The 23316-nt window shown below is 38.4% G+C and overlaps 1 long non-coding RNA gene across 1 annotated transcript in view; it reads right to left on the bottom strand.

Moving 5' to 3' along the window:
* The window catches only part of LOC123651377, a 32806-nt gene extending 20063 nt beyond the window's left edge, over positions 1 to 12743 (bottom strand). Inside the window, exons 1-2 of the long non-coding RNA XR_006740048.1 lie at positions 12701 to 12743; positions 9477 to 9553 (exon numbers count right to left, since the gene is read on the bottom strand). This is a non-coding gene — a long non-coding RNA (uncharacterized LOC123651377). The remainder of the gene's footprint in view (positions 1 to 9476; positions 9554 to 12700) is intronic.
* Positions 12744 to 23316: the final 10573 nt, after the last annotated feature.

Here is a 23316-nt window from a genome sequence, read left to right as displayed (position 1 = left end):
ATAAAAAGTTATGATACTGTTCTGGTCTTGAGAAAATCAGAATGCCTATTTATTTCTCTTTTGTGAAAGTGCACTTGAAAAGTAAAACGTGAAGCCCTACCCCACTGCGAGATTAAAAGCAGAGGGAGGTGTGCCTCATAACTACAAATGATCTACACGGAGAGAACAAGTAATGATAAGTTTTTGAAAATGATAAGATTGTAGCAATCTGAAGCACTGCAAGAAATTGGCAAATTATAAAACGACCAGAATGAGCCGCAGCAAAGCTCTAATTTTGCAGGCTCTCCAGACCCAGTAAAAGGAGCGGATGCAGGCGGCAGGAAAGCTTTTCTTCTTTCCAGGGAGGGCAGGCCTTCTAAATCATGAGATACAGGAGGGTAGTTACGTGGTGGAGGTCGGAGAGAGTGACTGATAATGGCCGCAGAGCACAGGGCAGTTGAGATATCTGTCAACTCATTTCTATCATTGTTTTACGGACACAAAATTCTGCTGGCTTTATTGAATGTGGTAACTGCCAGTGTGAAGTGAACATTAACAGGGTCTGCGGAAGTGACCTCCACCATTGACTAGATAGCTTCCTTTAAAATAAGGTCCCAGGTTCCAGGGATCAGGCAAAGGGATGCCAGTTTAAAGAACAGGACCTTCATTGTCAAGTAAGACTCTGGAGGCACCTGGAAGCTAATGATCATCTATTGGTAACTAACTGCTTGACATCTACAGACCAGAATTCTGTCCTGGTTTAAAATCCCCTTATTCCTTTTCAATGAAATTACATGCAAATAAATTCCAAATAACGAAACTAGGATGTAGCCAAATGTCATACATACTTTGTAGATCTATTAAGACCCATGCAAAAAATTTTGAAAGGTATTTGGGGTTTCTTGGTCATAGTCATGAAAGAATGGACCATTAGAGGTCCTAAAAACCAAGACCTTCTTGTTTAGGTCAGATTTGTCCTCTACCAGACAGCTGGTTAGGAGTCCACCTTTCTCTACGCTGCCACATGTGCTAACCCCAAACACCCACTCCCCACTATTCCACACTGAACCTTCCTGACTTCCGATGTAGTCTCTTGAGTGTGTGCCCATAGTTGGCCTCTCTGTCTCTCCTTCACACCCCAGGCCCTTTCCCTGCCTGCACTCAGGGCTTCTTAAGGCTGGCCCAGCCTCTTGCAGCTAAGCCTTAAGCACATGAGAAGGACAGAGCAATACAGCACTTCTAGGAAAGTGAATAATTATTGTTTCTCCCTTATTCACTTCTAGAGGCCTGATACAACGAAAATTTGTGCAAGAGTAGGCCTCCTTCCCCCGGCTGCTGGCACTGGCTTCCCTCCAGCACCCAGGGACCTGGGCTTCCCTCCTCCTGCCACCCACAGGCACCCAGGCCCTGGGCCAGCTTTCCTCCAGCCCAGCTTAGTCAGGAAGGATGTCCAGAAGATACCCGGTCTAAGTAGCATATTACCCTTTTATTATTATAGATAACCTACTGGTTATCTTTATAAAATCTTCATTGCTAGTTATTTTCCAATGTCAATATTGCTTACTTTTTTCTTTATTTTTGTTTTTAAAGAGAAGACATAAGCACTTAGCTTAACACCTTCATACTGTACAATGAGCTTTATACCAAACCGCATATCTTACTTTGGTCATTCTTTCTTGATAGCAAGTACAGCATACCTTTAGAACGGTATATGACCTCTTCAATTCAATCAGTGTCATTTATTTAGTCATTCAGCAAACATCTATCCCTTCCATTTTCTCAGTTTTTGCATTCTAAAATGTCTTGTTCAAGAGAGTTTTTCTGTGGTTGGTGATTCATAACTAATACTTTCTATTTTTCCAATTATTTCAATGCAAACACTTCCAAACTGTTTTTATTTCCATTGATTTTCACACATATTTACCCTTTCTCATTCTAAATAATGGATTTTTTTGGTTCTCTATGCCCATGTTTAAATATTTCCTTTATTTGTTATATGTATCTTGCCTTTGCAAAATAATTATGGCTACCGCGTGTAATTATGGTTTAATCACTGCATCCATTCTGCTCAATGATCCCTTTACTAAGTGGAATTACATGTCAAGTTAACACCCTTATCAACTGTTAGTTTTCAAAGAATAAGCTATGCGGTCTTGCTGAGTTTTTCCCAGCACTCGCCTTTTTCAGAATAAAGCATTCTTCCAGAGTGAATGGTTTACAAAAATCTGATAGCAATTCAGTCAGAGAAGAAAAAAAAATGAAAACTCTGTATTTTAGCTGTGTTGCAGGCAAGAAAGAACTGTGAAACTGAATCTACCTTCAAAACATAAACTGACAGACTTTTTAAAGACAAATGGTTCACCTTTTAAGATTTAACTTTCTAAGATGTATCTGAATTGAATTTTTGAAATAGCAACTCCTGTACCTCCAAAGGCTGCTATTTTCTTTTCAGGTATTTTGCTCTGAATAAACTTTCTTGGAAATAAATAAAATGAATTTGTAATTTCTACTTTACCTTTGATTTTCCTTTTACCACCTCAAATTCTCTTCTAAAAATAGAGTATAAATGAATCAGTAAATAGAATAATATCTTTATTATTAATATTTATTTTTAATATATTTTTATTGATTTCAGAGAGGAAGGAAGAGATAGAAGCGTCAATGATAAGAGAATTATTGGTCAGCTGCCTCCTGCACACCCCCTACTTGGGATCAAGCCCACAACCCAGGCATGTGCCCTTGACTGGAGTCAAACCCAGGACACATCAGTCTGCAGACCAAGGCTCTATCCACTGAGTCAAACCAGCTAGGATTAATATTTATTTTTCAGTTCCTATGTGCTGGATACTCTATTAAAGTGTATACTTGGATCATCATCTTTAATCCACAGGCAAAATTATGTTGCTTTCATTAGTATCTTCATTTTACAATGAGATAACAGGTTTTTAAAAGATTAGGTGACTTCCCAAAGTCACACAAGTACTGTGATTGTAGCATCAATAATAAGTGATCTCATTCGAACCCACATACTGATGAGGTCTGCAAATGTTTGGTTTATATATAAGTTAAATAGCATTTCTCAAAGTTATCAAGGAAAAATCAGGAGCTATTGCCTTAAATTCACTAAAAAATATGGGAACCTCACACTGTGTGCACACTTCAGTGCCTGCCACCATGGTTTCAATGTGCCTCAAAAGACTTAGAGAAATAACAGCATGTGAGAACTTTAAATCACTCTGGTCTCTATCTACAGTCCATTAATATTTCCTGGATGCTCTATTAACATTTTTTTATTATAACCAAAGAGTTTTCTAACCATCGTATATAATAAAAGGCTAATATGCAAATTGACAGAATGGCACAATGACTGGTCACTATGACATGCACTGACCACCAGGAGGCAGATGATCAATGCAGGAGCTGCCCCCTGGTGGTCAATGCACTCCCACAGGGGGAGCGCCACTCAGCCAGAAGCCAGGCTTATGGCTGGAGAGTATGGCAACAGTGGTGGGAGCCTCTCCTGCCTCCACAGCAGGGCTAAGGGATCCCAAACTGCAAGAGGGCATAGGCTGGGCTGAGGGCCCCCCAGCCCAGTACACAAATGTTGTGCACCAGGACTCTAGTTAGATTATAAGCAAGAAAAACCAACCATAATTTTGCTGTATCACAAGTAAACTACAAATCCATCATATGTATGTAAGTGTGCATATATATGTAGGTGTAATATCCTATATAATAAAGAGATAATATGCAAATTGACCATCACACCCTCACACAAAATGGCCACCCCCATGTAGTCACAAAATGGCTGCCTCCATGTGGTCACAAGATGGCCGGCAGGGGAGGGCAGTCAGGGGCAATCAAGCCAGCAGGGGAGGGCAGTTGGGGGCGACCAGGTGGGGGCGACCAGGCCTGCAGGGGAAGGAGGGTAGTTGGGGAGGCGGGGACTAAGCCTTCAAGGGAGGGCAGTTAGGGGCAACCAAGCCAGGAGGGGAGGGCAGTTAGGGGCAACCAGGCCGACAGGGGAGGGCAGTTGGGGGGGACTAGGCCTGCAGGGGAGGGCAGTTGGGAGGACCAGGCTGGCAGAGGAGTGGTTAGGAGGTGATCAGGCTGGCAGGCAGAAGTGGTTAGGTACAATCAGGCAGGCAAGCAAGCAGGCAGGCAGGCAAGTGGTTGGGAGCCAGAAGTCCCGGATTGTGTGAGGGATGTCCCACTGCCAGTTTAGGCCCAACCCCTAAACTGGCAGTGGGACATCCCCCAAGGGTTCCTAGATTGGAGAGGGTGCAGGCTGAACTGATGGACACCCTCTGCAGTGCACAAATTTCATTAGAGGCCCGGTGCACAAAATTTGTGCACAGGGAAGGGGTGCTGTCCCTCAGCCCAGCCTGATTGATGCCTAACTGCTTCCCTGCCAGCCTGTTTGCCTCTAACTTTCCTCCCCTGCAGGCTTGATCACTCCCAACTGCCCTCCCTTGCAGGCCTGGTCCCTCTCAACTGCCCTCCCCTGCTGGCTATCTTGTGGCAGCCATCTTATGTCCACTTGGGGGCAGTCATCTTTGACCACATGGGGGCAGCCATCTTTGTGTGTTGGAGTAACGTTCAATTTGCATATTATTATTTTATTGGATAGGATAGAGGCCTGGTGCATGGGTGGGGGCCAGCTGGTTTGCCCTGAAGGGTATCCGGGATCAGGGTGGGTGTTCCCTTGGGGCTTGGGGTGGCCTGGGCAAGGGGCCTGTGGTTTGCAGGCTAGCCATGCACCCTGGAGACCCAAATGGAGGCCCTGGTATCTGGGATTTATTTATCTTCTATAATTGAAACTTTGTAGCCTTAAGCAGTGGCCAAGTCAGGCTAGGGCAGGTGGAAAGCTTGGTTTCCTCCATTGCCGGGGAAACCTAAGCCTCCTGCTTTCTCTGTGGCTATAGCCATCCTGGTTGAGCTAATTTGCATAGTTGATTCTGATTGGCTGGTGGGCATGGCTTGTGGGTATAGTGGAGGTATGGTCAATTTGCATATTACTCTTTTATTATACAATACTAGAGGCCCAGTGCATGAAATTCGTGCATATGGGGGTTGTCCCTCAGCCCAGCCTGCACTCTCTCCAATCTGGAATTCCTCTCACAATCCAGGACTACTGGCTCCCAACTGCTTGCCTGCCTGCCTTCCTGATTGTCCCTAACCGATTCTGCCTTCCAGCCTGATCACCCCCTAACCACTCCCCTGCCAGCCTAATGGATGCCTAACTATTCCCCTGCCAGCCTGTTTGCCCCTAACTGTCCTCTCCTGCAGGCCTGGTCCCCCCAAACTGCTTTCCCCTCCAGTCCTGGGTCTCCCCAAATTGCCCTTCCCTGCAGGCCTGGTCCCTCCCAACTTCCCTCCCCTGCTGGCCATCTTGTGGATGCCATTTGCACATTACTATTTTATTAGATAGGATATTGTGTATAACAGCAAAGACAGTTTATTATTTTTTACATATTTAAAAAATATGATCTATTTATAGACTTTTATTATGGGGTATATGTGTGTATGCCTTTTAATGTAAACTCTTTTATTCAACATGACCTAAAAGTAAAATATTTTTGAATAATTTATATTTTGCTTAGGAAGTCACCATACATGTCACAGATATTAGCTATGCTCAAAGAATTCAAAAACAATAAACATCAAAACTCATTAAGACTTAATTTAAGGATTTTGCAGTGTCTCAGGCTTATGATACAGATTAATAGCATCATTTCCTCAATTATGTCAATTAATGAAAATTTTCTGGTAACAAGATGCTGATAATAGACATTTTATTGCTTATACACACATACAACGTACATACTAGCAAATGAAACAAAGGAGGTAGTTTAAGTTCCATTTCTCCAGCAAACTCTCAGTAAAATAATTCACATTATTTGTAGCCTGGTTGCCATAAAACTTTCAACAGCTGAATAAATACCTGAGTGCTGCCCTGTCTTTGTTTCAATTTACTTGCATAGCTGTGAGCCCCCTTCCCCTGCCCCTAGATAGACCGCCAGGATCCCAGTTCCTAGCAGCGTTAATAGGAGTTGAGTGCTTAATTTCCTGCGAGCTGCATATAAAAGCACCCTTATGTGTCAGGCTCCAAAAGCACAATACAAAAAGGAGTAAACACTGGTTTTATATGGAATCCTTCATATACAAATTATCCCAAAGAGCTTTACAAACAATGAATTTGAAACCGGTAGTTCAGGGATGGTATAAACAAAAGCGTCAGCCATTGAGTGCTCAGCAATAACTCACACAGAGGCCTCCTTGAAATGTCAAAAAGTATATATCTTCCCCAGTATTCCTTCCCAAAACACAGTGTGTGCATATGACACTTGCTGTCAATCACAGGACTCCACTCACACTTAATACAAGGAAAGTGAAAATTTCTTATTTAAAGGATTTGATGCAATAACTTGTACGGCAATGCCCCACAGGGAAAACACTGTGCACAATGTTAAATTAATTCAGTTGACACCAGGTCACCAGACCCATGGATTGCTGCTGGGTAGGGCTTAAATATGACCTCCAGCCCCATTGCCCCCAAACCCTCCCCACCCACAAAGACTCCTAAATATCAGTCTTGAACAACACAGAGTACTTTAATATTCACCTTACCCTCAACACTCTCCCTGTCCTCCTTTTCCTATCACTCACTTCATCTTATGAGTTGTGTTCATATCTTCCTCACCAAATTCATAAAAAATCCTGTGTTGTGACTTCTGTAGCCAACCCTCTTTACCACTTCTCTCAATTAACTGGCTCCCAATAAAAGTTGACTAAATAAAAAGCAGTGAACTTATTCCAGAGCATAGATATCAAAGGAAAGTTATACTTTATATCTTTAGTTTTTCAGAGCATGTATATAGATCACTGCAAGAATAATTATTCTTTTTTAAATGTTAGTGGAAACACCTGAGCCTTTTCAACAACCCATTTAATCAGTAACATCCAGACACTCTTCATCAAAATTTCTGTGAAGTTCTTTGGGGTCCACAGCACACCTGTCCTGATGGAACAGTGTGGAAAGCAGAACTTCCAAACATTGGCTGTTGCCCTGGGAAGAAGCTCTTGCAAAGCACTTCTTAGAACCGCTGTACATTGTCCACTTGGAATGGGGGGCCAATACTGGTAGTATTCTTGATATCGCTATCTGCTTGACAGTTGCCAGAAAGGACAGGAAAAAGACAAATTTTCTTCTCTTTGCTTTTTCAGAAATGGTCTTTGTAAGTGGAGTCTTGGGTCACCTCACACTAGTTCTAATGCTCTTGCAGGGTTTTTAAGATTAGGAATCAGTAGGGATGCTCCTTCCCTTCATACCTTGTTCTCTGCAGGGGAGGCTCTTTGAGGGATAGGTCTGGGCCTGCAGCAACCTTCTAAGTGCAAGAGTTTCTCCTCTTTTTTTTCCAGTGGGCTTCATTTGGGGCACTAGGTGCCACTCACTAAGCCCATCCATCCACTACCTCCAAATCTTTCAAGGCTCCTGAATCTGAGACTATAATTTTTTTTTTCTTTTAACTACCCTGAGACATTCTCTATTCTTCTGGGGCAGTTCCAGTATTCTTTTGTCTGTGTAAAGTATAGTTCGCACACAGAAGCACCATATTTACATGTTGTTTCTGTGAGTATCAACACTGAATTAGACCATGCTAGCAACTATAAAGGCAAACATGAAAACCTCATTGGTTTAACAAGATAGAAATTCATTTCTTGCCTTCACAAATTTCAATTGGGTGTTCTGATTAGGGGGGTGGTTTTCTTCCTTGTGGTGACTCAGTGATATAGCCACCTTCCATCTTGTGACTCTGCCATTTCGTAGTCTTTTGTTGCATCATCATTGGCCAGCAGATCTGGAAAGAGAGAGAGCAGGAAGCCAGGAGGATTGTGAGGGCAGTGCTTAAGGTTCTGGCTTTGAGAAGGTGTCCCCCACTCCCTCACACATTTCATTGGCCAGCACTCAAGTCACATGGCCACACCTAATTGAAAGGGAGCTTTAGTCTGGTTGTGTGCCCAGGAGGAAGAAGGCTTCAGTGATCACATATTAGTTTTGTCTCTCCCACCACCACCTCATGACCCTCCAGGGAAATTGTTCCTGAATGAACCTCAGGGTTAATTTAAGACTGAAGTAATTTAGACACTAATTAACTCACTATGAGTTATCAACTGTTGATATTATCTCCTATCAACCATAAGCTGTCCTCCTCTTTTCCTCATCTTTATCAGCATGAAGCAATGAGGTCTTCTAGCTGGATAATTTCTGGGTTGGAGAGGAGGGAGGGAAAGCTTTAGATTTTCAGGTCAGTTGTTTCTGTCAGAGGAAGTTGTACAAAAAAGGGAATCACTAAACCAAGGCTGGCCTGGCCCTCCGAGGCTGAGTTATAGTTGCATGCAGTACTGGGAAGTGCCCCAGGACTTAACGTAATTACTCCACCTCCCAAATCCCAGCCCTGCCCCTCACGAGGGACTTCTGCCACATACTCTCTTCAGTTCTGCTTTGGACTGTCAAGTGGAATTTAGACAGCCTCTGTTCTGCCAAGCCAGGAATAGAACCATTTCTCCATGATCAAAGACCTCTTTACCCTGTCTTCCTCTGGATCTGGATCTCCTGATTACCTGAGGACCTCCTCCTTATCTAGCGATAAAAACCATTGCATGCAAGGGTTCTAAAGCCAATCGCCATGCCTTCTTGAAGGTTATGGGTTTTATGCTCAAAATTAAAAAAAATTAATTTTCATATTCTACTGCTCAATCATTCATAATTTCGTGTTATAATTTTTTTTTCTCCAGATCCTAACTTCAGCCTTGTTTTGATTACTGCTTTAAGTGGAATTTTTCTACTGTCAAAACTCTTCTTCAAAGCGTTAGATACCCAAAAGGCTTGGTGCCAATATTATATAGATTATTGGCTTAATTCACCCTTTTACAGCTGTTACCTTCAAGCAATATGGTATGGTGGCTAAGAGTATAATTCTGCACAAAATTCATGCACTCAGGGGAGTCCCTCAGCCCAGCCTGTGCCCTTGTAGTCTGGGCCCTTGGGGTATGTCCAACTGACAGCTTAGGCCCTCCTACCTCATAGTTTATTAAGCATTAAACAAATTACTACATATGGAGTATAGAGAACAGGGTTTGAAACATAGTAGATATTCACCACCATAATTATAAGCTAGAGTTTACCATTTGTTCACTAGGTAATAAACATAGTTGCCCTAAAACAAGAATTGCAACTCTTAACTATAAATAAATATAACCAGGATATAGATTCTTTCTGACCCCAGAGATGTTGAGCAAGGCCTTCAATCACCTCCTTCTATGAACAGCCTCAATACTTCACCCCACAGTAATATACAATATTATCATTTTTCTATGTGTCATGAGGTGACAAAGCAGAAAAGCACTCCCTCAGAAGTTTCTAGCAAGACTATGATAAAAAAAAAAATCTCATTCTATTAAAATTGAAACAGAATAAGCAAAGATATACTCACCCAATTTTCCACTACATGAAGGCCCTTAACTTCTGACCCAAGTTTCCGAGAAATCTTTCACAGGGCAGAGGATCACACTAGAAAAGGCCAGAGGATGCCAGAATTTCTTAAGCACTGACCTGAAAATTTCTACCAGTAGTTCCTAAACTTGGAATTATGGATACTGTCGGACAAAAGGAGACTCACTACAGGTACACATTTCTATTCTTGAGAATAACAGAAGCCACCCTGAGCCTGCCTGGGTTTCCATCAGAACACTTGGTGCTCTCTCTACTACACTCAGAGAAGTCTGGCACTCCCAACTCTAGAATCTGCAAGCTATCTGGACCCTCTCAGCTCACATGGAAAGCAATGTCCTTTAAATTCCCAGTCATGTCTGGTTTCCAACATCATTCATGGAGGAGACAAATTCAGGCAGTGGCTCTAGCTACCTATATGTCAAACAATTTTTTTAAAAAAACTATGTGCAACAATCATGCCCGTAGCTGTGGGACAGTAATGTTAAAACAAGGGTTTGTATAACAAAATAAAGAATTTTAACAGACTTTTAAGAGTCACTCCAGTTACTGTTTCAAAGTCCAACTCTGACCTCTTTCAGATTCTTTTAAAATTAGTCCTTCAACAAGTCATCCCACAACAACATAAGTGATGGAAGTAATACTTACCACCTCAAGTCCACTGTGCAAAAACATCTTTTGCTGAAATCAACCATCATAATGCTTTGGGTTTTACAAATACCTTACAATTTAAATGATGCTTTCATGTGTTTTTATCATAGAAAAAAAATCCAGGAAACTTCTCCATATTTAGGTTCCTCCCAATTCTAGTTTTCCCTGGTTGTTTGAGACTTAATTTGGGAGGGGACAATGTTGAGACTCTTCCTGGAGTACAAACACCGAAAGGGATTTTTCCTTCTATTATAAATAATCATTATATTAACAGGAAGCAGTATCATTGTCTGAGCTCTAAGTGCCAAGAAAATGTCTCTAATAGTTTCTCTGCCTTCCTCACTAAGACATAAGCCAAGTGTCCTTTGAAGGACAAAGATTCACATTTTCTTGATGAAGCAGCTTGAAACTTCCTTGAGATACCTAATTAATCTCTAAATCCCTAATGACACATAGTAGGTATTGAATAAGCTTTTGATAAATTAATTCTTTAAATAATTAGTATAATTATTTGCTCTGAGCTCTTCCCAAATTGATGTCCCAATGAAATATGTTCAATATTTCCCACTTACAGTTATTGAGATTTACAATCAAGACACAAATCAACTGGGGAGTTAGTTCAAACACAAATCAAAATATTGTTTCTCCATGATTTTAATTTTTAATCTAATACCAATAGCTCACATACTTCATTAGTTGTTAATATGTAGGAAAATTATGCATTTTGAATTTTGAGTTGTCCATCAATTTTTATACTCTGCATTTTTTGTTATGATGAATGATTTACTCAAAGCTGGCAAAGTTAATGCACTTGATCAGAAAAGTGAATGTACTTCACCAGTTTATCACTTGGTACTTTTAAATTAGGATTTTCAATCAGTTCCACCTTAAAAATGTATGAAGACTTTTTGTTTTCAACCCTTGCTGTTCCAGAGAAATGTGTTTAAAATAATTATTTTTAATAACTTAATGGGTTTGATAATTTATATCTCAGTGAAATTTAGTTATCAATTTCACACAAGTACCCTTAATGCTTACTAATGCTGTGTTACCATGGGCAAATCAGAAAGATCTAATCTTTCTGCTTCAATTTGTCTCTCTCTTGGCATTTTAAATTTTTGTTTGACTTTGATTTTTATGTTAATTTTTATGGTTTTCTTTGCACAAAAACCATTCTAATATTTTTACAATTTGCACACTACTATTATTTACATAAACATCACATTATAAGATAATGATTGAAGGCAAAATTAATTTCACCAATATTTGCAATGAAGTATATACCATTATTTGCAGATTTTTATAATTTTAATGAAAACATTTATATTGCCATTTTTGTAGGTGAAAACAATCTATTAGAATTTTCTGTGGTTTGATCTAATACAAGAACACATTCTAGCCTTAAATTACAGCAGCTTACTTTTTTTCTTTTTCATTCTGGGAGGCAGCAAGGAAGAGCAGAAAGAATATAAATAAGGAGTTAGTCAAAACATAGCTTTGAATCTCGGCTCTGCATACATACTAGTTCTGTGACCTTGTAAAACTTATTAACTTCTCTGAACCCTTAATTTACTCACTTATCAAATAGTAATTATTACCTGGAAAGTTATCATAAGATTTAAATAAAAACACATATTAATCACCAAGCACATTGTCTAGAACACATGTGTCAAACACAAGGCCCGCGGGCCAAATCCGTCCTGCCAGGCCTTGCAATGTGGCCCGCACCGGGCTGTCATCACTGCACTCCGCTGCGTTTCCATCACAATGACAGTTTATGACTGTTCAGTAAACCATTCGGCCCGCGATTTAGGCTGGATTTTAGATTTTGGCCCCTTCTCTGATTGAGTTCGACACCCCTAGTCTAGAAGAAAATATTCGACAAATAATTTGTCTTTCCTCTTTCTTCTTTTTTTCTAAATGCAAATCCAATTGGCTCTAAAAACTATAATCTGAAGGGCAATTGACAAATTGATCAAATAAGCATATCCAATTTGTTGTGTCAGTAGTGTGTGTGCACACGAGCGTGCGCACGCATACGTGAGCAAGTGCGGTGAGATGAGCTACATGTCACACTATAATTCAATTGGCTTTTCTGGCAAGAGTTGATCTTATTAAATGCTTCCCATTTATTTTTATCTCAACTGTGCATTCAGAGAAATTTTCATTTTTTGTTACAAAAAGACTTTTATAAATTATTAATCATTTAGCAAATTTATTAGATTGTCAGGGTTACTAACTCAGCTTTTAAAATATATTACTACCTGAATTTTACTACCATGACACTATCACAGAAAACTGGAGATCTTTTTCCTTTTCAGATTTCCAAATGATTTCCTACTGTTCACTTTGAGAAACTAGTGGGCAGCAAATTTCAGTCCTTCCTCAATTGGAATTTTCCTTTCTTTTAGACACCCACTAAGAATTTGCATCACGTCTGCCAGTAATTTGAAAATCTATGACTGTAGGGAAAAAATTGTATTTTAAATTATTTCTACTTTTCCAAAATTGCTTTCAAAAAAGGCACAATGAAAAGAGTAGCAATTTTTAACATACCAGTGTTCACAGGGCCAAATGCTTTGTCTGTAGCTTTGGATTCTTTTGGGGGGGGGGGGGGGAGAATGAGAAAGAGAGAGAAGAAAAAATATGTCCAGTTTCATTTCTGAGTTTTACTGAAACCTTACCAAGTTCTTGGTGCAGGCTTCATTGCTTTATATAGTATCTGTTTTGTTCTTTGATCTCCTGCTTTAGTCCTCCAGTTAAAGTGGAGGTCGGAACTAAACCCTCCTCAATCCTGACTTTAAAGGATAAGCTAGAGGCAGTTAAAACTGTAAGAGTGAAAATATGCAAAGCACTTATACCTTATTGATCAGGTTTTAAATTCTAGTTACTATTTGAAAGAAGGGATTATCCTTTTATTGACTTTGTTTAAATTATCTAGTGTTGATATTTTTCTTCTTTATGGTTAAGATTAGAGTGTTACTTCATTTAACTCAAGACATGTTCAAGACAACAACAAAAGTGATCTGCAGATAAAACAACACAGAACTATGCTACCAAAAACTGTTATGGACCTCCCATTGCACATAAACAAAATCTAAATTCCTTCCCATGGGTTGGGGCCATTTGGCTGCCTGCCAACTAAATTCCCTTCCTATGAGATGGCAGATCCCCATTTTGTGAGTCTTCCTGAAGCCAAGGGTCCATGTATTTCTTCTCCATCCCCCTCCCCCAGCTTAGGCACACAGCCATGACCCTATGCTTGGCCAGTTGGTTCCCTCCAGGTAGGATTCCAAATCCCAAGAGAAGGCCATAAAGCTGGGGAGATAGGTAAGAAATTCTTCCTTATGGACATCCATTAGCAGCATTAACTGTCCAGCGGAGGTACAAACACCAGCATTATCCCAAAAAGACAGTTTCTCCTTTTGCTCTTCCTTAGTTCCTGCTCATTTCTCAAGCCTGTTTCCCCATGTTTTTCACAAGGGAGCCATCCACTACATTACAATGAATTCCTTGCTGCTTAGGATAGCTAGGACTGCCTTCTGTTATTTGCAACTGGCACCTGGCTTATGAATCTTTCTTTTCAGCAACTCTCTCTGCCTTATGTTAACTGCTGTCGGGTTCATTGAACTTTTTCAATTCCTCAGACATTTTCATTTCTTTCCTCCTTTGTATATTCTGTTCCCTCTGCTGAGAGTTCTTTTTTCCCTACTTACATAGCTAGCTTCTCTTCTTCCTTCGAATGTCACTAATGCACAGAGCTGGCCCTGTGTTGCATCCTCCTTGTCGCCTCTTCCTCCTTCACTGGCATATTAGTCCAATGCTTGCCAATTCTTAATTTCTGGGGAGCATACAAACAATAAACCACAGATTCTTGAGATCATAAAATGAAGAAAAAGCTAAAATTGTATATCTGTACCATTACCATTTAAACTCAGTATATATTGCATGCAGAGTGTATATCATTTTGAACATGAAGTTTAACATTAACAAAGGTATAAATATCACATTTTACGTAAATTTTATTCCCACAACATGTCAAGCATAATCCTCAAGCCATAAGATAAATTATCTGAAGAGTCATGTTTGAACAAAAGGAAACTGAAAACTTAGAGATATTTGAAATTCTAAAACTCAGAATGTAGGATTTAATCTGAATGTTATAAACTTTATGCCAAAGAACATTTTCTTGATATTTATTATAATGCCAATAAAACATAAGATTGATGTCTCAAAATTTTTTTACCCTTTTTATATAAGCAAGCTTAAAAGAACTTCTGCTGGTTTTTGTTAAAGCAATAGTGTTATAAGATTCTTATATTTTCCCTATGCGTAGGGACATTAAAATAAATATTTTCTTACTATAAATTGGAAACCCTGAGACTTGGGGAGCACTGAATTAATCTATGCTGAAGAAGCAAGTAAAGATGACAGCAGAGATTGAAATATCACCGTGGCTTCCTTGAGACCCCTGTGTGGGGGATATATATCATAAATATGATATGTATATTATATATATACTGTGGGACTTGAGCATAGAGCCTTCTGAGAAAGGCACAATAGCAATCGGCTATAGGCATGCTAAAGAGCATGATACTTGAGCACAATGCCCATTTGTAGAATAAAACAAAAATTCTTTTCCTCCCTGGAGCAGCAAGAACAGTGTCACCATACTTTGTCAATTCCACTTCACGTTATTGTGCTCTTCACCCCCTTCATTAAAGCACTGGTATGCAAGTGATCATTCCAATTAATAGGCTCTCCACTATCAGAAGTGGGCCTCTTTCATTTTTCACCAAATTATGAAATAGCTTCCCATTATAACTTATGTTCTATATACTCCAGCCAAGACTTTTCTCTCATCTTAAAATGCTCTGCTTTAAATGGGCCTCTAATGTATAATTTTATTGTTTGAGCATTTCATTTTCTTTTTGATTTATGTTTCTTTATAGCTGGTTAGACAGCTCTTTGTGATCTTTTGATGAAAGATTTTACATAAATAAAATTGACTGAGAAGAGGGACCTGATGGTAGAATGCTCTCTGCACTCTGCAAACTTAAGATCAAGATTCAAGTCCCAAATTACAGATTCAAAGAATGCTTTAGGTTTTTTTTCTTTCTATTTTTATGTTAAAAATTCAGATTAATATTGCTAATTTTGTTCTCAGCTATCTACTGTCTGGAGGGCTCATGTTGGATTTTTTAACCAAAATGTGTTGAAATTCCAAGAGTAGAAGAATAGTTACAATGAGTATGCTGAATGTAAAATTTCAACTTAAAAATATATACAACTGATATTTAGAACAGACAATCAAATAGATGTGAGTCTTTTGCCAACCAATAGTTAACAGAACACCTTGAAGTCTTTATGTTATTTCCAAAACCTTTTAAACAGTTTTAAAAAGTATTTTCCTATTTATATTCTACATTTTTCTAATCCCAGGATATCAAGTACTGTTAATGGTCAATGAATTACTGAGGCAATTTAAGAAAATCCCTTTTCCTTACTGTTTTTTCAGAGACTCATAAATGCCTTGATGGCTGGCTGATTTTTTTATCTTTCACCTACTATGTTCAGTCAATAGAATCTGCCTTGCCCAATGCAGCGATCTGAATTTTTTTAGTGAACTTAAGAAAAATAGTACATAAATGTTATAGTTTATTTTCAGGCTAATTTTTCTTTTTTAAAAATGACAACTTTCAATTTTAAGTAATAGGAACAGCTGTGGGAGCTGAAGGGGATGAATGGAAGGATAGATAGACAGTTATGCTCAAAGAGAGGAAGGGTAGGACAGTGAACAAAATGTTTAAAATATTAACGTTTTTTCTCTTTCTGTAACTTCTTCCCTCTCCCTTATGTTTCCTTAGCCAACACACACAACACTGTTGCATTCATTACATGGGGAAGGGATATTATCATATAAAGAAAAAAAAAATGGCTTTGCATTTCGAAAGCCTCAATTCTGATGGAACTCAGGATATATACACAAAATTGGGAGAGAAGACCTAAAGATAAACGAGGCTATGCACCCTATGCCCAGGTAAAATATTCCTATACTGAAAGAGATGCTGAAAGGGAAGGAATTGGATAGGGAAAGATGGGTGGGAATGATTAGACTCTACCACTCTACTAAATGAATTTATAGCCTTAGATTCGGCCTGCCAGAATGAGGTTATTTTGGCAGAGGTGGAATGCTGCCTTGGTATCTAGAGATCCAGGATGGATATGCCACTAGGTAGCTGAGGCCAAATGGCAAAGGACAGTAGTGCAAGTCATGGAGGAAAACAAAAACAAAAACAAAAAAAAACAAAAAACAAAAAAAAAAAAAACATGAATCAGAAGAATCCGAAGAGTTATAAGCGTGGGAACACACCTAAGGACAAGGTGAAGATGAAGATAAGAACATTGACAGGAAGTAATGGGGAGTGAGTGGAAGAAAATGGTGACAAAGGTGTATAGATCCATGACTGGAGTAAAACTCTTCAGGAGGGGAGAGTAGAGAGATCAGTCAACAGCAGAAATAGAGCAAGCATTTTAAATAAAGAGAAACAGAAAAGATGTTAAACGAAATGGCCCTGAAGTTCAAGGCTATGAATACCAACCTCAACAATCAGAATAATTAGCACTAGTGTAATCTACCACAGGCAGAGAAAATTGGCAGGAAGCAAAAGAGAGACTTGAGACAGGAAGTCAAGGGAGAAGGGTGTAAATCCATGTGAACTGGCGGGGTTTGGGAGGGCGTGAGAAGTCTGGGATGGAAAAAAGCAAAATGGAAAGACATGTTATAAAGCAAGCCTTGGGGGGAGGTAAAAAATATTTTGTTTATAAATAAATTGGAGTAGCTAAAATAGGAGACATTGGGTTAATAGAGGAGAGATACAAATGATGATACATAGGCCAGGGAAAATATATTTTTCAATTTATTCAAAAAGATATGTTGATCCCTGTGATCCCCAGAATTATGCTAAAAAAAAACATAACACTCATAAAGTGTTGCTGGGTAAACAAGCAAAATAAGACATATATTGTATTTCCAAAAGGCTATGACACAGGGGAAGAAAGATGGAGGACAGACCAGCAAATTAGTGATAGTGTTCATAAGATGATAAAGTGCTATTGTAGCTTAGGAAGAAAAAGGTGTGCACACATGTACAGCATGCAAGTATATATATATATATATATATATATATATATATATATATATATATATACATATATACACATGCAAACACACACACACTCACAAACATAATCTAAGCTAGATGCCATTTTCCTCACTTGTAGAAAAATTAATATCAGAGACTTAAGAAATGATTCATGAAAAGTAACTCTGTGAATTTACTTTTATCCACTTGATCAGACATATGGGCCCATTGATTGTTCATTACTCTTAAAAAACAAATAAGGCCCAGACATGATGAATCAAAGATAGACATTTCTGGTAGTAATATTTTTTCTGATATGTGTCCTCAGGCAAGGGAAACAAAAGAAAATATAAACAAATAGGACTACATCAAACTAAAAAGAGAACCATACACAAAATGAAAAGACAACCCATTGGATGGGAGAACATTTTGGCCAATGACCCATCTCATAAGAGTTAGTTTTTAAAACTTATAAAGAACTATACAACTCAACATCAAGAAAACAAATAATACAATTCAAAAATAGGCAAAATACCTGAATAGACACTTCTCCAAAAATGACATATAAACAAATGGCCAATAGACAGATGAAAAGATGCTCAACATCATGAATCATCAGATAAATGCAAAGTAAAGCCACAATGTAATATCACCTCATGCCTGTCAGTATAGCTATAATCAATAAATCAACAAACAAGTGTTAGTAAGGATGTGGGGAGAAGGGAACCTTCATGCCACTATAGAAAGCAGCATGAGTATCCTCAAAAATTAAAAATGGAACTGCCTCATGACCAAGTAATTCCACTTTGGGGGAAATATATCCAAAGAAATCCAAAACACTAATTCAAAAGAATATATGCACCCCTATGTTCATAGCAGTGCTATTTACAATAGCCAAGATTTTGGAAGCAACCCAAGTGCCCATCAATAGATAAGTGAATAAAAATACTGTGGTACATTTACACAACAAAATACCATTTGGTCATAAAAAGGAAAGGAAATCTTACCTTTTTGTGACAGCATGGATGGACCTGGCAAGTATTAAGCCAAGTCAAATAAGCCAGCCAGAGAAAGACAAATACCAGATGATTTCACCTACATGTGGATTCTAATGAATACAATTAACAAGTAAAATAAAAACATAGTGACTCATAGATACTGAGAACAGACTGACAGCCATTAGATAGAGGGGGCTAGGTGGAAAAGGTGAAGGGATTAAGAAAAAAAAATAGACACAGCCAGCAGTATGATGAGAGCCAAGGGGGGCCGGGGGGCAGAGGTGGACAAGGGCAAAGGAGGCATAAATGGCGGCAGAAAGAGACTTGACTCGAGTGGTAAGTGAACAATGCCATAGACAGACATGGTGTTATAGAGTTGTGTGCACTTGAAATCTGTATGGTTTTATTAACCAATGTCACCCCAATAAATTCAATTTTTTTAAAAAGAGCAAAAAAAATTTTCACCACTTCAAGTCCGTATGGATCTATACAGTATTCATAAATAAATATATATTTTTTCTATACCTCCTGCCTAATTTTCAATAAGCCAGCTCTGATTTTTCTTTATGCCTTCAGTTTATAGGCCAGTGCTTATTTTCGTGGCTGATTAATGGTTCTGATTAGTCCTCCAAGCAGGAAATCCAATATCCCTTAGGGGAACCCTAAAGATGCAGATGACCATGAATTCAAGGAAGCCTATTCACAAGGAAAATCAATGGAGAAAAGAGGCAATGTTAGCGTAGACAACAGTTCTACCAGTTTCTAAATGCAAGTGCTCAGACCGAGGGAGTGGAGGGAAGCAAGGGATAACAGAGAATGTATTCAGAATACCAAATTGCAGCTTCATCACTCTAAAAGCCAGTTTTAACAACTCCGTTCCCAATGCCGAAATTTAAAGCTTCCTTTTTGTGAATTTTGGCTGGTGTATAAGCCTGAAAGAAAACTTCACCCTCTCAGAGACTGGCTGCCTCCTGGACTGAATGTGTGTCCAGGGGCCGAGAGGGCTTGATTTCATAGAAGCCACATCACAGCCACAGCACGGGTACTATCAGAACAATGTCAAGGCCATGGCACTTGGGAAAACTATAGAAATGTGAAAACTATAGAAATGTGAAAACTATAGAAATGTGAAAACACTAATTTCTGTAGCATGTAGCTTATCTGAGTGCAGATATCACATAATATGATGATAAAGTTTTCTAAAAGTTTTTTTTTAATAGAATAGATTGTTTGATGCAACAAATATAACTTTTCCTCGGCCACTATTTAATTATCCTGGTTAATTCTTTTTTAATGCAGATGTTAAAAACTAAATAGATTTAATCTATCAAAAAGACTAATACTTGTTAGCACTTTTTAAAAATATTTTTCAATTACAGCTTATGTGCAACATTATTTTGTATTAATTTCAGGTGTTTCATGGTGGTTAGACAGTCATATAATTTACAAAGTGTTCCCCATAATATGTTTAGTACTGACCTGGCACCATACATTGCTATTAATATGCCAGAAGCCCGATGCACGAAGATTCCTGCTAGAATGGGCTTTCCTTTCCCTGGATGCCTGCCGGCACCGCCTTTCCACTCTGGCCCAGCCCCTTTCCTCTCAGGCCCCAGAGCTGCCTCTTTCAGCTCTGGCCCTGCCTTCCCACGCTGCCCAGAGGCCCTGAGAGGCAGGGTGGGGCAGAACACCTGCTTCTTCACCATGGCCAAGATGCAAGCATCCCGCCCCCATCACTGGGCACCTGTGTATGCAAATTAACCACCATCTTTGTTGGGTAGCAAGTGCCAATAAGATGAATTGTGTAAGGAGTTTGGACATTGTGCTGCAATCACATCACTGGTGTTTACACAAGTTTGTTGGGTTCATGGAAAAGAAAGAGAGGAAATATACCATTTTACTTAGGACTCTAGGTTGCAAGTGATAGAAAATTGAGTCTAAGCTTAATTAAACAAAAAAGCTGTCTTATTGGGTCACATAACAACATGGTTCAAGGATACTACTTTTCAATCATGTCTCAAAGAAGGTGTTCAGAAGTGGTTTCTATTTTTTGGTATTGCTTTCCTTCTCAAACTTCCTGTGGAGTAAATTTGGAAGTAGCAATTCCATTCTATGTGCTTCAAGGTTCAAGTCCAACTGGGAAGAATCTTTGCATCTGCCCCCAAAGTCTCAGCAATGGTCTCATTGGCTCTGATTGGGTCACTACTTATCTCCAATCACTTTGCAAGAAATGAGATGTGCTAATTAGTTTAGACCAATCAGGACATATCTTTGGAATTGGCAGTGGGTTAATCCTGCCCAAAAACGGGTTCAGAGTAGATTTATGTCTTAGGAAGGAGATTGTAAAGTCAAAGGCACAGCCGGTATGGACAATTAAGCCTGTCACTCCCAATCTCCTTCGTAAGACATAGAAATAAATATGTCACTTCTGTGTATAAGGACATGGAATTATTTCAAAAATGGAGACAAGGACCAACGTATGGAAATAAAAGTGAGTACTACACTGACCCCTTCCACTCTAAAACCTAGAACTTTAAGGAGGCATGACATAGTCCACTAACAAACTTGGCATAAAAAGTTATTCGCATAAAAAGCTAAGAACATGTGACTGAAAACTTACATGATGGTCTTAATAAGCCAATCAAAAGTATCTACCCAAGTATCCACTGCTCCCTTCCAAGGTGATGCTATCTTACAAAACTGCTGCCACTGTCTCAAATATTTAGACTTCAAAAGCTAGTAGCACATTCATTTGACTATTTTCAAATGTGGGAGATCTGTATTCTTTGTTCTTAAAGAGAGGATTTGATTGGCTGGGGGGTGGGGGGAGATAAAATTTATTCAGTGCTGAATCTTGTGAATAAGAAGTTTGAATGAGCTGATTGATACTATTTTGTTCAAAAATAATATAGATATTCATTTTTGAATGTGACTTGAAAATGACTATTATGAGAGACCTCCAAATATATTTTGAGCAAATATTATTAAATAAACTAAAGATGGCTATTTAGAAGAAAAATAATGCTTGGGTAAACATTTAAGATCTTAAGTGCTTGTTAAAAAAAAAAAAAAAAAATACCAGTCTCATTATTTTTGGCCTGGTCCATTGAACTTAAAAATTTTCCCCTTCAAGATATCAAATTACAAAATAACAAGATTATGCAGAATTTGACCCATAATCAAAGCTATTTATATCTTTAGTCCTTTGTTCCTGCATATTTTAAAAGTAATTTGAAACTACACGTAGTAATGCAGTTTCACTAACAATTCCAATTTGTGATTATCCATTAAACGAGGAAATACCACTCAATGTTTTCTTTCTGCATATTTGGATGATATGAAAAATAAGCCTAAGATATGAATTTTAAAGTAATATTTCTAAAAATAGACTAATTGAGCTAAAACGCAAATTCACACATTAATGCCACATCCTGATGCAAAAAGAACATTTTAAAATTTACACCTGCCTGAAGAAATTTAATGAGCTGCTATTAATATAAAGATTTCATTTCTTAGTGAAAGGAAGCATGTAATGGGGAAAAAAGCCAGATTTCTTTCACGTTGTTTTATGCTGCTTATTGATATACCCAAACGAATCAGCCCTTTGTAGAGACTGGCATCTCCATGACAAGATGCAAGTTGCTAGCCCTGACTCAATAGAGCAGAGGAGAAGGCCACTAAGAACTTTTTTTTTTTTCCACACTCCTCCCTGAAGCCACTACTGCTGCACAACTCCAGCTATGCTGTGTAATGTTTGAAAGGCAGTGGCAGCAACAACATTCTGGGAACAAGTTCAATTTCAACTTTAACATCTCAGGTCCAGCGCATCCTATAAGCAGACACACATTGCCTGGTCCAAAGTGGACCTGCCCAAAGCTGAGGAGGATATGGGGAGCACACACCTTCCAGTGGAGGATTATCAAGCTATTGCTTGCCTTGTTTATATACCAATTGCTTTTCAAATATAAAACCAGTACCTACTAAAATGCTGTTGGGCAGATTAGAATTCATACACTGAGAAGCCACTGTACACATTGCCACATAAATTCTAATAGAATATTTAAAACAAAAAATTATTTATTTGGGATATACCTGTAATGAATGTCAAATAAATGTACCAGTAGTCTCACAATACTAAATAATATGAATTATTAGAAGAGCTTATAAAATATAAGAATGAACCTCCTAGTGTTATAAAGGAATTCAATATTTTTACAGTTATATTTGAACCATTTTTATCTTTTCTGATAAATTAATGGTACAAATTTATTGAAGATAAGTGTAATCTGAGTGATACCCAACCTCATAGAAGATAATGCTGTATATTAAATATATATAAATATATTATAAATGTCTATTAACATAGTTTGTGAAGATAAAGGTGGAAGCATTTGATGTATCATGTTTTATTGAATACGATAGAATTGAAAATCTTTTCCAACACAACATATTCCCTAAAAATGTCAGTCTAAATTATTAAATTAGGTCCAAACAATTATAATCTTATCTTTGAATATTTAAAACAATCTTAAAGGAGAGAGAATAATATGATAAACCCTTATACACCTCTTACCCAGCTTCAAACGTTATCAACATATGAACAAGCCTGTTTGATCTATAACTCTTCCCACACACACACATTGGATTTTCAATTGTTTCATTCATAAATACTGGAATATGTATGTGTAAGAGATAAGGTCTTGACTCTTGGTTTACACTTGACCTCAGTCAACATCATTATCACACCTAAAAAGTCATAGTAGCTTTTTAGTGTCATCTAATATCTAATTAGAGTTCTGATATCCCTAATTGTCTCATAAATGTGTTTTGCTTACTTTGAATCAGAATCTAAATGAGGTCGATACATTGCATTTAGTTGAATTATCTTTTAGGCCTCTTGTGATGGCACTCTCTCTCTTCATTCATTTTTTTCCTTACCACTTACGAGTTTTAAAATGGATATCTTGCCCTGTAGTTGCCCACATTCAGGTTTTAGCTGATTGCATCCCGCGATGTTAATATGGGCCTC

This window comes from Pipistrellus kuhlii, unplaced genomic scaffold, assembly GCF_014108245.1.
Source record: "Pipistrellus kuhlii isolate mPipKuh1 unplaced genomic scaffold, mPipKuh1.p scaffold_m20_p_5, whole genome shotgun sequence".
In the NCBI taxonomy this organism is placed as follows: domain Eukaryota; kingdom Metazoa; phylum Chordata; class Mammalia; order Chiroptera; family Vespertilionidae; genus Pipistrellus; species Pipistrellus kuhlii.
The sequence above is the reverse complement of the archived record's forward strand: the minus strand, read 5'-3'. Positions and strand labels throughout refer to the sequence as shown.